This window comes from Perognathus longimembris, chromosome 2, assembly GCF_023159225.1.
Source record: "Perognathus longimembris pacificus isolate PPM17 chromosome 2, ASM2315922v1, whole genome shotgun sequence".
Lineage (NCBI taxonomy): Eukaryota > Metazoa > Chordata > Mammalia > Rodentia > Heteromyidae > Perognathus > Perognathus longimembris.
Window position 1 is genome coordinate 102,963,311 of NC_063162.1, and position 13,053 is coordinate 102,976,363.

General features: G+C 44.0%; 1 protein-coding gene and 1 long non-coding RNA gene across 4 annotated transcripts in view; one reads left to right on the forward strand and one right to left on the reverse strand.

Annotated features, from left to right (window-relative positions):
* The window catches only part of Kmt2e (lysine methyltransferase 2E (inactive)), a 78,228-nt gene extending 68,716 nt beyond the window's left edge, over positions 1–9,512 (reverse strand). For all 3 annotated transcript variants that reach the window (XM_048339829.1, XM_048339830.1, XM_048339827.1), the window contains exon 1: positions 8,877–9,512. The gene's annotated coding sequence lies outside the window, so the exon portion shown is untranslated. The remainder of the gene's footprint in view (positions 1–8,876) is intronic.
* A 15-nt stretch (positions 9,513–9,527) lies between these two features.
* Positions 9,528–11,474, forward strand: LOC125346906. The gene is made up of 2 exons (XR_007210060.1): positions 9,528–10,516; positions 11,163–11,474. It is a non-coding gene; the product is annotated as an uncharacterized LOC125346906 (long non-coding RNA).
* The last annotated feature ends 1,579 nt before the right edge of the window (positions 11,475–13,053 follow it).

Here is a 13,053-nt window from a genome sequence, read left to right on the forward strand (position 1 = left end):
CTAGAAGTTAATAAGTCACATTTAACAGGGAAAATATTTAAAAAATCTAAACACTGCTGGGCACCAGTAGCTCATGCCTATAATCCTAGCTACTCAGGAGGCTGAGAGCTGAAGAGCATGGTTCAAAGCCAGCCCAGGGAGGAAAGTCTTACCTCTAATAAATTACACAAAAAAAAGTTGGAAATGGAGCTGGTGCTCAAGTGGCAGAGCACTAGTATTGAGTAGAGAAGCTCAGGGACCGTGCCCAGGCCCTGTCCAGGACTTGTCAAGCCCCAGGACTGTCCAAAAACAAAAAAGAAATCTAAACATTGTATTTTTTATTTAAAATATCATCATCAAGCTAAAATGTATTCTTTGGGTATGTCTTCTCTGATTGAAATTCTGGATTCTCATGGCTCAATAAAACATGAGTATAGTTTTTGGTTTTAGTTTACTTTAAGGCAAATCACTTAAACAGTTGAATTATTTGCCTGCAGACTTTCCTCTGGATTAATTTTTCCCATAATCTTTGGTATATATGTATGTCCATTTCAGGTACACATGTACAGATAGATCCATTTCATTTCATATACACAGGTCAACAGATTCAGAGAGAGAGAATAATGCAAATAGGATAAAATGTTACAAATTGATCTGGATAAACAGTATATGGGAGTAATACTTCTCATAAAAATTTTCAGTAACTTTAACAGATTTTAAATAAAGTTAAAGCAAAAGCTTAACCTTTATAAAATATTCAACAAATATCTTTGCATTTTTAGAAAAAATTTTTTTTTCAAGGAATCAATTTGATATACTAATTATTTTTGTAAACCCTTCCAAGTACCTCTGAAATTCTTAAAGAGCAATTGTTTTTAGGTAAATAATAGGTATTTTCTTCCTATGATCCAGCCACTCCTAGGCATCTACCCTAAGCAACAGGATCCAGGATACGACAAGGAAACTTGCACTTCCATGTCCGTTGCTGCACTGTTCACAATAGCCAAGATATGGAAACAACCCAGATGCCCCACTACAGGTGAATGGATCAAAAAAAGTGATACCTGTATACAATGGAACTCTGCACAGCTATTAGAAATGATAAAAACAATGGCATTCGCAGGGAAATGGACAGGACTAGAACAAATCATGCTGAGCAAGAAAACCCAAGAGCAGCGAGACAAATGGCGGCACATGGGCTCCTGATATGCAGGTGTTAGAATAGCAAAGAGATATGACAAAGAAACAGGACCCAAGATACCAATTCAGTGAGACCACAAAAGGACAGTCTTGGGAGAAACGCACCAAAAAGTTAAACCCAAACACTATTTCATATGTACCTAATAATATTCCTAATGTACCTAAAATAATATTCAAACTGAAAAGAACTCCAAAAGACAAGAAAACAAAAGACTTCTTAATTAGTCTTACAGAATTTAGAGGACCCTATATTCTTTACCTCACATAAGGTGTATACGTGTGCCCATCTAAGGGAAGCTGACAGGAGGGCACAGAATGAGTGGAAAGCGGGTGAAAATAAAAATACAGTAGAGGGAGGCCCAACAGCTGTAATGATGAAAGCAAATTAAGCAATACAAGGACGAGGGGGGGAGGGGATTACACTAAGCAAAAGGAAAGAAATGTACATATCAGCTGACTTGGAATTGTTTTACTGTTAATGTTCATAGAGTTCATAAGCATTGTAGACTAGAATGATGATGTCCAACACTGGGAAGGTTAAAAAAAATGATAAAAGCAAATGGGGGTGGGTTGGGGGAGGGAAGGTGGGAGAAAAATGAGGAAGGGGGTAACAAGTATGACAAGAAATGTATTCACTACCTTAAGTATGTAACTGTAACTCCTCTGTATATCATCTTGACAATACGTATTTTCTGCTTCTGTCCATACAAGGAAACTCTTGTCTATACACCGTATCTTTCCCACTATCATCTCCTAGCCAGCCAGTCACAATTAAAGGGATTAAAATAGAGAAGAAGAGGGAGCTTTATATCACCTTGCTTATTTCTGTGAGGACCATCTGTATTTTTTTTCAAAGAAACGTGAGATTTTTGCCTTTTAACAAATCCTTTATTTAAGCTAGCTGTCTGTTCCCCACATCCAAACAAAACATAAAGTAATTTTTGAAAGACAGAAATAAACTATGAACTCTCTCAATGCAGTCATTCTCCATATATCCTTGGTGCCAGGAAAATAATAACTATTCAGATTCATCTTTTATCTGGTTTTCCACAATATTGTTTTCGTGGAGGAATGACAATTTAGAGCTGTGTATCCAACCAACTATTCAGCAGCTTCACTTAGAGAAGCAAAAAGCAAATAATTCCAAATGAAACAGTTTTATGGATGAGCAGTACTATGTATCTGACCGACCTCAGACCACCATCAATTTATAGCCACTTGAGCATAGACTGGACCATTTAAACTAATCACATTAAGATTTTCTTAGCCAGGTGCTGCTGGCTGACGCCTGTAATCCTAGCTATTCAGAAAACTGAGATCCGAGGATCACCACGGTTCAAAGCCAGGCAGGGCCAGAAAGTCTGTGAAGCTCTTATCTCCAATTAACCACCAGAAAACTAGAAGTGGCAATGTGGCTCAAAGTGGTAGAGCACTAGTCTTGAACAGTGTCTAGACCTCAAGGGAGTTCAAACCCCATGACCAAAAAATAAATAAAGATTTTCTTCTACTACTGTGTAGTTATTAAGAATAAAGTAGAGGGGCTGGGGATATAGCCTAGCGGCAAGAGTGCCTGCCTCGGATACACGAGGCCCTAGGTTCGATTCCCCAGCACCCACATATACAGAAAACGGCCAGAAGCGGCGCTGTGGCTCAAGTGGCAGAGTGCTAGCCTTGAGCGGGAAGAAGCCAGGGACAGTGCTCAGGCCCTGAGTCCAAGGCCCAGGACTGGCAAAAAAAAAAAAAAAAAAAAAAAAAGAATAAAGTAGAGCACACTGGGCACTGATAAAAGTGAACTATAAAACTCATGGGTGGAGATGGGAAGCAGGGAGGGAATGAAAGAGAATGAGGGAACAAAGGATACTTTATGAATGGAAATGTACAATCTAACTCATGTAAATGTAACCTCTCTGCATATCACCTCTAAAATAACAAAATAAGGTATATTTTTTTTAAAAAGAATAAAGTGGAAAGATGCATTGATATGAGGGGAAAAGATTTTCTTCTGCCAGGCACCAGAGGCTCATGATTGTAATCCTATTTACTCAAGAGGCTAAGATCTGAGGATCACAGTTTGAAGTCAGCCTGAGCAGGAAAGAAAGTCCATGGGACTCTTTATTTACAGTAAACTACCCAAAATGCTGAAAGTAGGGCTCTGGCTCAAGTGGTAGAGCACAAAAGCTCAGGCACCTGCACCTAGGCCCTGAGTTTAAGTGCCAGTACTTGCACTCCCCCCAAAAAGAGTTCATTTGTTAGTCTATGAAGAAAACAGCTATTAAAATAATGTATTTTCATCATATACATTCCTCATTTGTGAGCCTTTGAAAAACCAAAGCTATATTTTCGTAACAATATTCCAAGGAGTAAGTAATAATCTGCTTCTCACTTTTTTGCTATTAACCACGATTAGGCTTGACTTTGTTCTAAACAGTGAAAAAAAAAAGAAAAACTCTTTAAACTCAAATAAGTTTAAAATAATTTATCATGATAAAAGCTTTTTGTTCTTATATAGAAATTATGTTTTTAAAATGCCATCCTAGCTATCTGAGGTAGAGATCTGACGATCAGAATTTACAGCCAGTCAGAGCAAACAAATCTGCGAGACTCTTATCTCCAATTAGTCCACACAAAGTCAAAACTGGAGGCATTACTCAAGTGGTAGAACACCAACAATGAGTGAAAAAAAAACAGAAAAAAAAAACAAAAGAGCATGAGAATGTCTCCAGTTCAAGTCCTGCTAAAAATACTACAAATCAAAATAACTCAATCCCATTGTTATAGCTCAAGTTTCTGTCACGGGCTTGGATCTTTAATGTAGAAACCAAATTGGCAAAGACACAGATGTGATTACCCAATATTATCTTTCTCAATGATAAATTTCAGAAACAAAGTGCTTCTTCCTTTGGATTAACTCTAAATCAAGCAATCTAAGGGTTGGTAGATATCTTCCTTCTCTAATTGCAAAAAAACGAAAACAAGCTACATAAATTTTTTTCCTGCAATACTAAGCATTGAACTCAAGGCTTCATTCTTGCTAGACAGGTGTTTTACCACTAGAGCCATACCTCAATCCCTTTTTATCTTGATTACACTTTATAAAAATATTTTATGTTTTTGATACTTGCCCAGTATTTTTTTATTAATTTGTTTTTGCGAGGTCTTGCTATGTATACCATGATAACCTCATTTTGCCTACCTCCTGACTCTCTTCCCAGATTTGGGATTACAGGTGGCCAAACGATATTTTAAAACAAATTAACCACTTCTAAGAAAACTGTAGATTACTCTAAGCAATTCTGAAAGCTCTTCAAAGTTCTGTTGACTTTATACATTTTTAACACTAGTATAGTACACACGTATGACCCAGTAATAACTTTCAAGAAAGTAAATCTCTTCAAATTTATGTAATATACCTTTCAAAATAAAACTACTATCAAGCACTACTGGCTCAAGCCTTATAATTTTAGCTACTTGGGAAGCTGAGATTTGAGGGTCATGGTTCAAAGCCAGACTGGGCAGAAAAGCATCTGTGAGGCTCTTAGCTCCAATTAATCACTAAGAAACTGGGAAATGGAGCTGTGGCTCAAGAGAATGGCAGAGCACCAACTTTGAGGGAAAAGCTAAGGAGTAGTGCCCAGGCCTGAGTTTGAGTACCAATACTGGCACAACATAAAATAAAGGTCTCAAAAAAAGAAAAAAAAAGAAAGCCTACATGCTTCTTTTGGAGGTTAATTAATGAAATGAGTATATTATTCTTAAAAATTACAATCCCAGTTTAAGACCTAAGACCTCGGAGTTATGTTTTGAGGAGAGGAATTTTTTCTCCTTGTTTATCGATTGGATTTTCTTCTTTCTAATTTTTAGATTCTAGAAGTGCTAGGGCTCAATATTGTGTGTGTGTGTATGTGTGTGTGTGTGTGTGTGTATTTTCTTCCTAATTTCTCATTTTTAGATTCTAGAAGTACTAGGGCTCAATATTTTATATAGAGAGGTGGGGGGGGGGGCAGACAGGCATGCAGAGACAGAACCAGGAACAGAAAGAGAGACAGAGACAGAGACAGAGAGAGAACACACTAATATTCTCTGCTGGAAGCTGTAAGGAAATCAGATGGGAGAGGGGAAGAGAGAGCGAGAGCGAGAGAGAGCACGCGCTCATGCACTAAGATTCTCTGCTGGAAGCTGTAAGGAAATCAGACAAGCCAAAATTGTAGGAGGGCTATCAGAATCATACACAGTTGAAGGGAAAGGTGGACCTATAAAAGTTTTAATCTGAAATAGAGATCAGAGATCCCTCCATTTACACTGACAACAAAAGCTAATTATGATAAAAATAAAGTCTCTCAAATTATATCAAGGTTTTCTACAAAGCCATAGATAAACAAACAGTTCCTCAAACTGAGCTGTCCTAAGAACAATGATCATTTGACCGATTTTTCCCAAAAGAACAAAATGTTTAAAAACTCCCCTGGAACATAAAGTACAAAAACCTTTTAAGGGGCTGGGAATATGGCCTAGTGGTAGAGTGCTTGCCTCATATACATGAAGCCCTGGGTGTGATTCCTCAGCACCACATATATAGAAAAAGCCAAGAAGTGGCGCTGTGGCTCAAGTGGCAGAGTGCTAGCCTTGAGCAAAAAGAAGCCAGGGACAGTGCTCAGGCCCTGAGTTCAAGCCCCAGGACTGGCAAAAAAACACCCTCTAATAAGTTTGCCTCCACAATTATAACTTAACACATGTATGGTCAATTGATTTAAAAAAAAACAAAAACATTTTTAGCAATGCTAGTTACAAGTAACTACTTGAAGTACAACACATTCTATTTATACAAACCAAAACATCAAACAACTAAATAAGACAAAACCCAAGGCAATGAAGCAAATCAGTATGAAGAAAGATAATAGACTGAAGGAGACTGTTCTTATTTCTAACTTGATATTGTCTAGGTGAGTCTAATTACTTTGTATGTCTAGACCTTATCAAGGTCACTATCAAGAAAACCAGGGGTATAGAGTTTCCTACTATTACTACATAAATGAAACCTGTAAGAATACAATAATTTTATATACTAGCAAGTTTCAAGTACCAACCTACTAAACCACAAGCATTAACCATGGAGCTAATAAAATAATGCACAGTATTCTATATAGCAGTGACAGATCTAGATTACAGAGCATAATACAAATAAGTACGGATCTCAAATCCCTATACAAATTCTCCTACTGCCCACCAATATTTCATTACATAATAAATTATTTCAAAGATTCTAAGGCTTGAAGGATGTCTTGAAGGATGAAATTCACGGCTATGCCAGCTATTCCTATGCTTATTTTGTAGAATAGAATATTATCAACCCAATTTAGATATTCACCATATGAAGTAAAACCTGCCCTAAAGTGTTCATGTTAAAGAGAATAATGAAAGGGTACATGGTCTCCAACCTCTATCAACACTACTAGATAGAAAGGTAATCATCTTTCAGTTGTTCCACAATGGTCATTAAATGCCATTAATGGCCCACTCATATCTTACTGCTTAGTTTAGCCCCCAAAAAAGATCAACCTCCTACTATGTAAATAAATTTTAAGCATTCACACTTTCAAAAATACAGTTCAAAAATACAGTTAAGTGACACCTGAGACCGTTTAATTTTTGGCCTCGGTGCATAAGATCCTGAAAATGACATAAAATGTATTCTAGACTCCATTATGGAAACACTTTATTTAAAGCCTATTAAAGCAAATGAAATTCTACAATCCCATAATAGGTAAATAGGCATGTTTGAGGGGTTGTGGGAGGTCTCCGGCCTCAGGAACTAAAGGCTTACTTTTTACTTACATAATGATGATATATGCTATAAGACAAATTTTAAAGGCAGCAAAGTAGAGTATCACTTACACCAGTACAACCAATTGAAAATTCTTAAGGAAAGCTTTAAATACTTGGAAAAACAAAGGTAAAATATAATAGTGGAAAGAACAGCACCCAGTGAAGTAACAGGTTTAGGCTTGTTTCTACAGTTCCCTAAATTTACTCTCTGAAATAGAATACAAAACCCAAAATGCCCTAGATGTGCTAAGAGTTGAATAAGAAAGGTTTCTTTCACTCTAGACTAAAATATCCAATTCTACAAACATTACACTTGCACAAATTTACTCTCACATATTGAAGATGGCTGAATTAAGCACAACATAAACTCTTAGTGGTGCTTTTTTTTTTATCGTTTAAGAGCATCCATCTGACCACTGAAATTTCCAAGGCTACCTGGGTATTTTTATTTTTTTTCAAAAGTGGTCTTGTTCTATTTGCATCTCAGGAAAAAAACCAATAAAATTAATCAACTAAAACACAATATTTTAATTCGCAATAAAATCAACACATTTTTGAAAATGGCTTAAGAAAGAAGGGGGGGAAAAGCCCAGTCCTTTCACGTAAACATAATAAGCCTGTAATATGCTGCAGACAAACGCACTGCATGGGGTGTGGAGGACCCGAGCTGATTAGATTACCACAACATCAGCCTGGGGCCGCCATTTTTAGAATCTGTAAAGGACAAAAGAGGAAAATTACAGTTTTTGCTCTCCATCTTAGAAATTAAAAGAAAAATGAGGCTATTTTCCAATTAGGTATTGATGTCTCCCTCCTAGAATTGAATGCACCTCACTTAATTCTCTCCGAGGTCTCCAGAACTCCAAACACCTTACGCGTTATTCACATCTCTAAAAGGTGAATAAAATAGGCAACTCCGGGATTTGCTCTGGGACTAACTCCTGGGATTTCTCAAGGACTTTAAAATTGGAATTATTCTTCAGAGAGAGCCCAGGGAGGGCCAGCCGACCTGGAGGGAACTGGGACCGGTGGAGGAAGAGAGCCCTCGGATTGCTCTTTCTCCCCTCCCCCGTTTAGCACAGGGGACCGTTTGTTTCTCCTCTGTGTCTGCTGTCACAGCGTTGGTGCCAATCCCGATCCTTTGGTCAAAATAAGCTGGTTCTGAAACGAGCCATATTGTGGGTTCCAAGGCTCCGGGCACAGCAAAGGACAAGCGCTAATGCAAGCCGAGTGGGGGAGGAGACTGGGAAGGCTGGGCCGGGTACGGGGGTGACCACCTGAGGGGCGGGTTTACCCTCTCTCCGGGAGAGGATGAGGAGCGGTCTCGCTCACCCACAAAGACATATAGATGCCCAGGGCGTTCTGCGAACCCCTTTTCGCCTCGGCGAGATGACGCCGGACACTGGCACTCCGGAAAGCCAAGAAGGAAGCCGGGGCCTACCCGTCGTTTCTGCACCTGGACCGGGACGCAGCCAGGGCGGCGGGGCTGGCAGTGACCAGGGCCCCTGGCCCACCACAGCATTCTCTGGTCGCCCTCCGCACCCCGGCGGACTGACCTGCAGGCCGGGGCGGGGGGGGGGAGGCCGCCCCTCCCTAACCCCCACTCCTAAGGGGGGTCAACTGCCGGTTCCCCCTTCCATTACCCTAAAACCCGCCATAATGCTCCCTTTCCAGGCACGGGCAGGAGAAAGGATAAAGTCGGTTTCCACAAGCAACGTCTTGCCCCGGCGAAGGCACCTGAGGGAAACGCCGCCCCCCGCCGCCCCGTTCCCCAAGGCTGAAACTGAGGGACCCCCCCCCTTCCCCGTCCCCCCAGACACAAATCCCCCCACCCGGCAAAACCCACAACTCCCACGGAGACGACAGGCACTGACCTGTGATGTTCACACACCAGACACCCGAACCCCGTAATTCGCTCGACCCCCAAGGAGTGTCTGCACACCTCCGCGGTCAGGCGACCCCCCGACAGCAGCCACTGCGGACCGAAGACCGGGCTCTACACACCCCCTCCCCAAACAGCAGCGCGCAGCCTCTTCCGAAGGAGCCGAGGAGTAGGGGAGGGGGCACCCGGGCAGTCGGCAGGAACGCAGAGGCGATGGCGAGGCAGCTCCGAGCGTCTATGCCCCCTCTGTGGCCGCTCCCGAACTCAGGCTCCGTCTCCGACTCGGCCCCCTGCGCCCGCTCAGTGTCACTGCTTCTCGCTCTGGGAAAATGGCGGCGGCGGCGGCGGCGGCGGCGGCGGCGGCCGCGGCGGCGGCGGCGGCGGCGGCGGCGAGTGCACGGGGCCCGCCCGCCCCGCTCCGCAGGGGCAGGGGGGAGGGGACGAAGCCGCCAGCCGCCATTTTGCTTGTGGGCTGCCGCCCGCCGGCTCCCTTTCCACCTAGGCGCGCAGATAACGCACCGGAGGCAGTGGAAGGCCGAAATCTCCGTCTTTTTTTTCCCCCCACAACACAAGCACTCAACAAGTCACCGAAGGTTTGGGGGGAAGGCTGGGGTCGGAAGTCTCGGCGTTCTGGGGCAGGGGGAGGTTGGTTCTTTACCGGTCATCCCCGGTCTGGATAGAGGCGAGCTTGGGCATGGCCACCAGTAGGTGAACGGAGGTCAGCAGAGCCCGGGAACGACCGACCCCCCTCTCCCATGACCCCCTTCAAGTGTGGCGTCCGTTCCCACCCTCGAGCAGCCTCTGTTCCGGTCGTCCCCGCCCCCGCTCCGTCCCAGGCTGGCCTCCGGCGCGGGGTGAGCCCGGCTGGGGTGTCACTCGACGCCCACTAGGGGCCGAAGGCGGCTCCAGTGCGCAGGCTCCGGGCTCTGGATAAAAGCGGAGCTGGCGCGCTCCGCGCCATCTCGATAGAGAAGCGAGAAACGGAAGAGGCCGGGGGGGAGAAGCAGGACAAAAATAATAATAATAATACGCCGCCACCGTCAGTCACCGCCGCCTCCCTGCCACCGTGTATCGGGGTAAAAGCTGCCGTCGCTGGTTCCTAGATTTGGCCCCGCGGCGGGACAATGCGGGGAGGGGAGCGGGAATTCTTTTATGTGATTCCACGAGGGAGGGGGTAGAGAGCCGGTTAGCGCTGAGGGGAAAGGGAGAGGCGAAAGAATAAAACAAGGATCCCCCTCCCCGCCCCGAGGAATGACACGGCAGTTACGGTTCTTGTGTTTTTGGTTGGGGGGGGGGGGGAAGGGTGTCCGTTGTCGCCCGAAATGGCGGTTTCCGTCTTCTTGCTCCACCGCGACCCGGGGGCGCTGGGTAAGCCGAGTGGGGAGAGGCAGAGGCGGCGTCGGCAGCCAATCGGCGGCCGCTGTGTTCCGTCGGGCACGCTGTGATTGGCTGGCGATGACCTCATGCTGCAGCAGCGGGTGGGGCCCTGTCGTCGGGGGAGGCTGTTGCAAAGCAGAGAGGGAGAAGTGACGAAGGTGGTGGTTGCCGCCGTGGCCGATCTGGAACCCATGCAGTGGCGAAGGAGATCGCAAAGGCTTCCTCCCTGACCACTTTCTCCTGTCCCTGCGCGAGGTGAGGGCCCCCGGCTCGGCCTCTGCGAGACTTTTTTTGGGGGCGCTGGTGTGGCTGAGGAGACACAATCTCCCCTGTGACTTTTTGTAACTGCGTCAGGGCAAGATGGCGCTGGGTCTCCTTGGGGCGCGGGGGGAGAGGCACGTCCACCGCCGCCGCAGCGCATGTGACCGGCCGCATTCCTGTGGGGTTTGGCTCCGACCCAGGCTGGGGCGGGGGAGGGGACGGGGCCGGGGCGGAGGAGACTGTGGTGCGGTCGGCGTTGGCGGCCCGAAGAGGAAGAGATGACTGTTTGGAAAGCGCCTCCCCTCCCCCCCCCGACGCCGGCCGCGCCTGGGGTGGGGAAGGTAGTCCCCGGAGGGACGCTCCTTTTGCGGTGTGACTGCTGTGTGGGGAGAAGATTTGGCGCCCTGTTTTCTTATCTGCCCTTTCTCCTCGCGAAGTGTAGTTATGTAAGGTGACTGGTCCCTCCTCGCAAAATGGCAGTTATTGAGATCCAGAGGGCCACCGGGATGCAGACGAGCGGGTGGGGGGGGGGAGCACAGGCCAGCGTCTCCGACGTTGAGGAAAATACGGGATTCCCAAAGCTTTGGAAACCAGTGTAAAGGTGTGACTGACGCTCAAAGACACTTTTTTAATTTTCTAGAAGATGCGAGCAGCCGAGATCTGTGTCATCTGAACTTGAGGGCCCTCTTCAAACTTGCTATCCTTTTGGTGTTTCTGCGCTTTCTTCCAGTACAGACAGACCCTTGTGGGTACATCCTGTAAGAATGTGTAATCTTAGCGGTGGGGTTTGCCTTTTTTAATATTTTAATATAGGCGTCGTTAATAATACGGAATAAAAACTTGCTAGTATTTCAACCTGTACGAAATTGTAAGGTTTTCAACACTTGTGGTCTATATTACCTTTCTGACGCCCTTATGGATGGATGTTTTGAAATAAAAGATGGAATCGTAAGCATTTGTGGTAAATGTTCATTAAGGTCCCTTGAACATAATGTGTAAAGCCTACCTCTTTTGTACTATTGTGAAAACTATACTTGGGGGGGGGTGTTGAAAAAGGGTGCTGTGTATAGCTCAGGCTGGCCTCTAAACTTTATCCTCTGCCACAATGTCCCCAATGGTGGAATAACAGGCTTGAACCAGCAACCATTATTGCCTTCCTTTTTGATAAAACATGTAATTTGGTGCTAGGAGGAAATCGTTAGTCAAGAAGTGGTGACTTCAACTTGGGGTCAAGGTTGTGGTAATTCCTTTAGTTTTAGTTATGGGTTCTTGTTTGAAAACAAAATGTGATTTTGCATTCATTTGTGTAGCCTTCAGTCCTGTAACTAGTTTGGAGGTGTTTTCTAGATGTTAAGTAACAATGTAAACTGAAAAAAAAAAACATTAAATTGTAAATACTTACTACAAGGACTTAACTTGGGGCTTTTTTCCCCTTGTTCACAACTACCAAAATATCAATTTTGTGTAAGGCTCAGAAATCACTTAAGGTTACTTTGGTTTTGTTTTGTGTTTTTTCTTATCCAGTCCTGGGGCTTGAACCCAGGGCCTAGGCACTGTTCCTGAGCTGCTTTTGCTCAAGGCTAGCACTCTGCCACTTGAGCCACAGTGCCACATCCAGCTTATTCTGTTCATGTGTATTGAGCAATCTTGAACACAGTGCATGCATGCTAGGCAAGCACTCTACCACTAAGCCACATTCCCAGCCTAGGTTACTCATTTTCTATGTGTAGCACTCTTTCCTCAGTGCAACTTTTCTTTCAGGACTAAAAAAGCTAGTAGATTATAATTTTCAGAATTTCCCTAGCTTCACTGTATCTTAAGGAAAAGTCCATTTTCTAATCCTTTAGTTTTTGCTCTTCCTTGCTACTTGCCAACTCTGAAATTTTAAAGCTCTTAGTTTTTCTTGACTTTTCTGTGGCATTTTAAATAGTGTTCAGGATTCGTTTTCTTTGTCTTTCATTATATATTCTGCTTGGGCACTATCATGCCTGTTTTTTCACTAGCTCCAGTTTAACCTCCATCTTGCCTCAAGTGCCATATTAAGGTTTACAGTGGAGATAGGATATGAGCTTTCAAGCTCATAGAAATACTTTCTGTATATGATGCCTAAGAACTTCTCTCTCATCCTGTTGAAGGTTGAACAAATTATACTCCAACCTTATTTTTGTTCAGATTGTTTCTTCTAATTAGAGGAACCAATTTGCTATGGCCTGGGTTTGGGATTTGGGGTTTTTTTTTTTTTTTTTGGTAGTAGTGGTACTAATGGTATTTTTGTTTTGTTTTGTTTTTTGTTCTGGTCATGGGCCTGGGCCCTAGGGATCCCTAAGTTTTTTAGCTACTTGAACCACAGCTCCACTTCCAGGTTTTTGTTTGTTCTTGTTTTTTGGTGGTTAATTGAAGATGAGAGTTTTATGGACTTTCTTGCCCAGTGCCCAGGCTATCTTTATACCATGATCCTCAGATCTCACCCTCTTGAATGGCTAGGATTACAGGTATGAGACACTGGTGACCAGCTCCTTGAGTTTAAATTC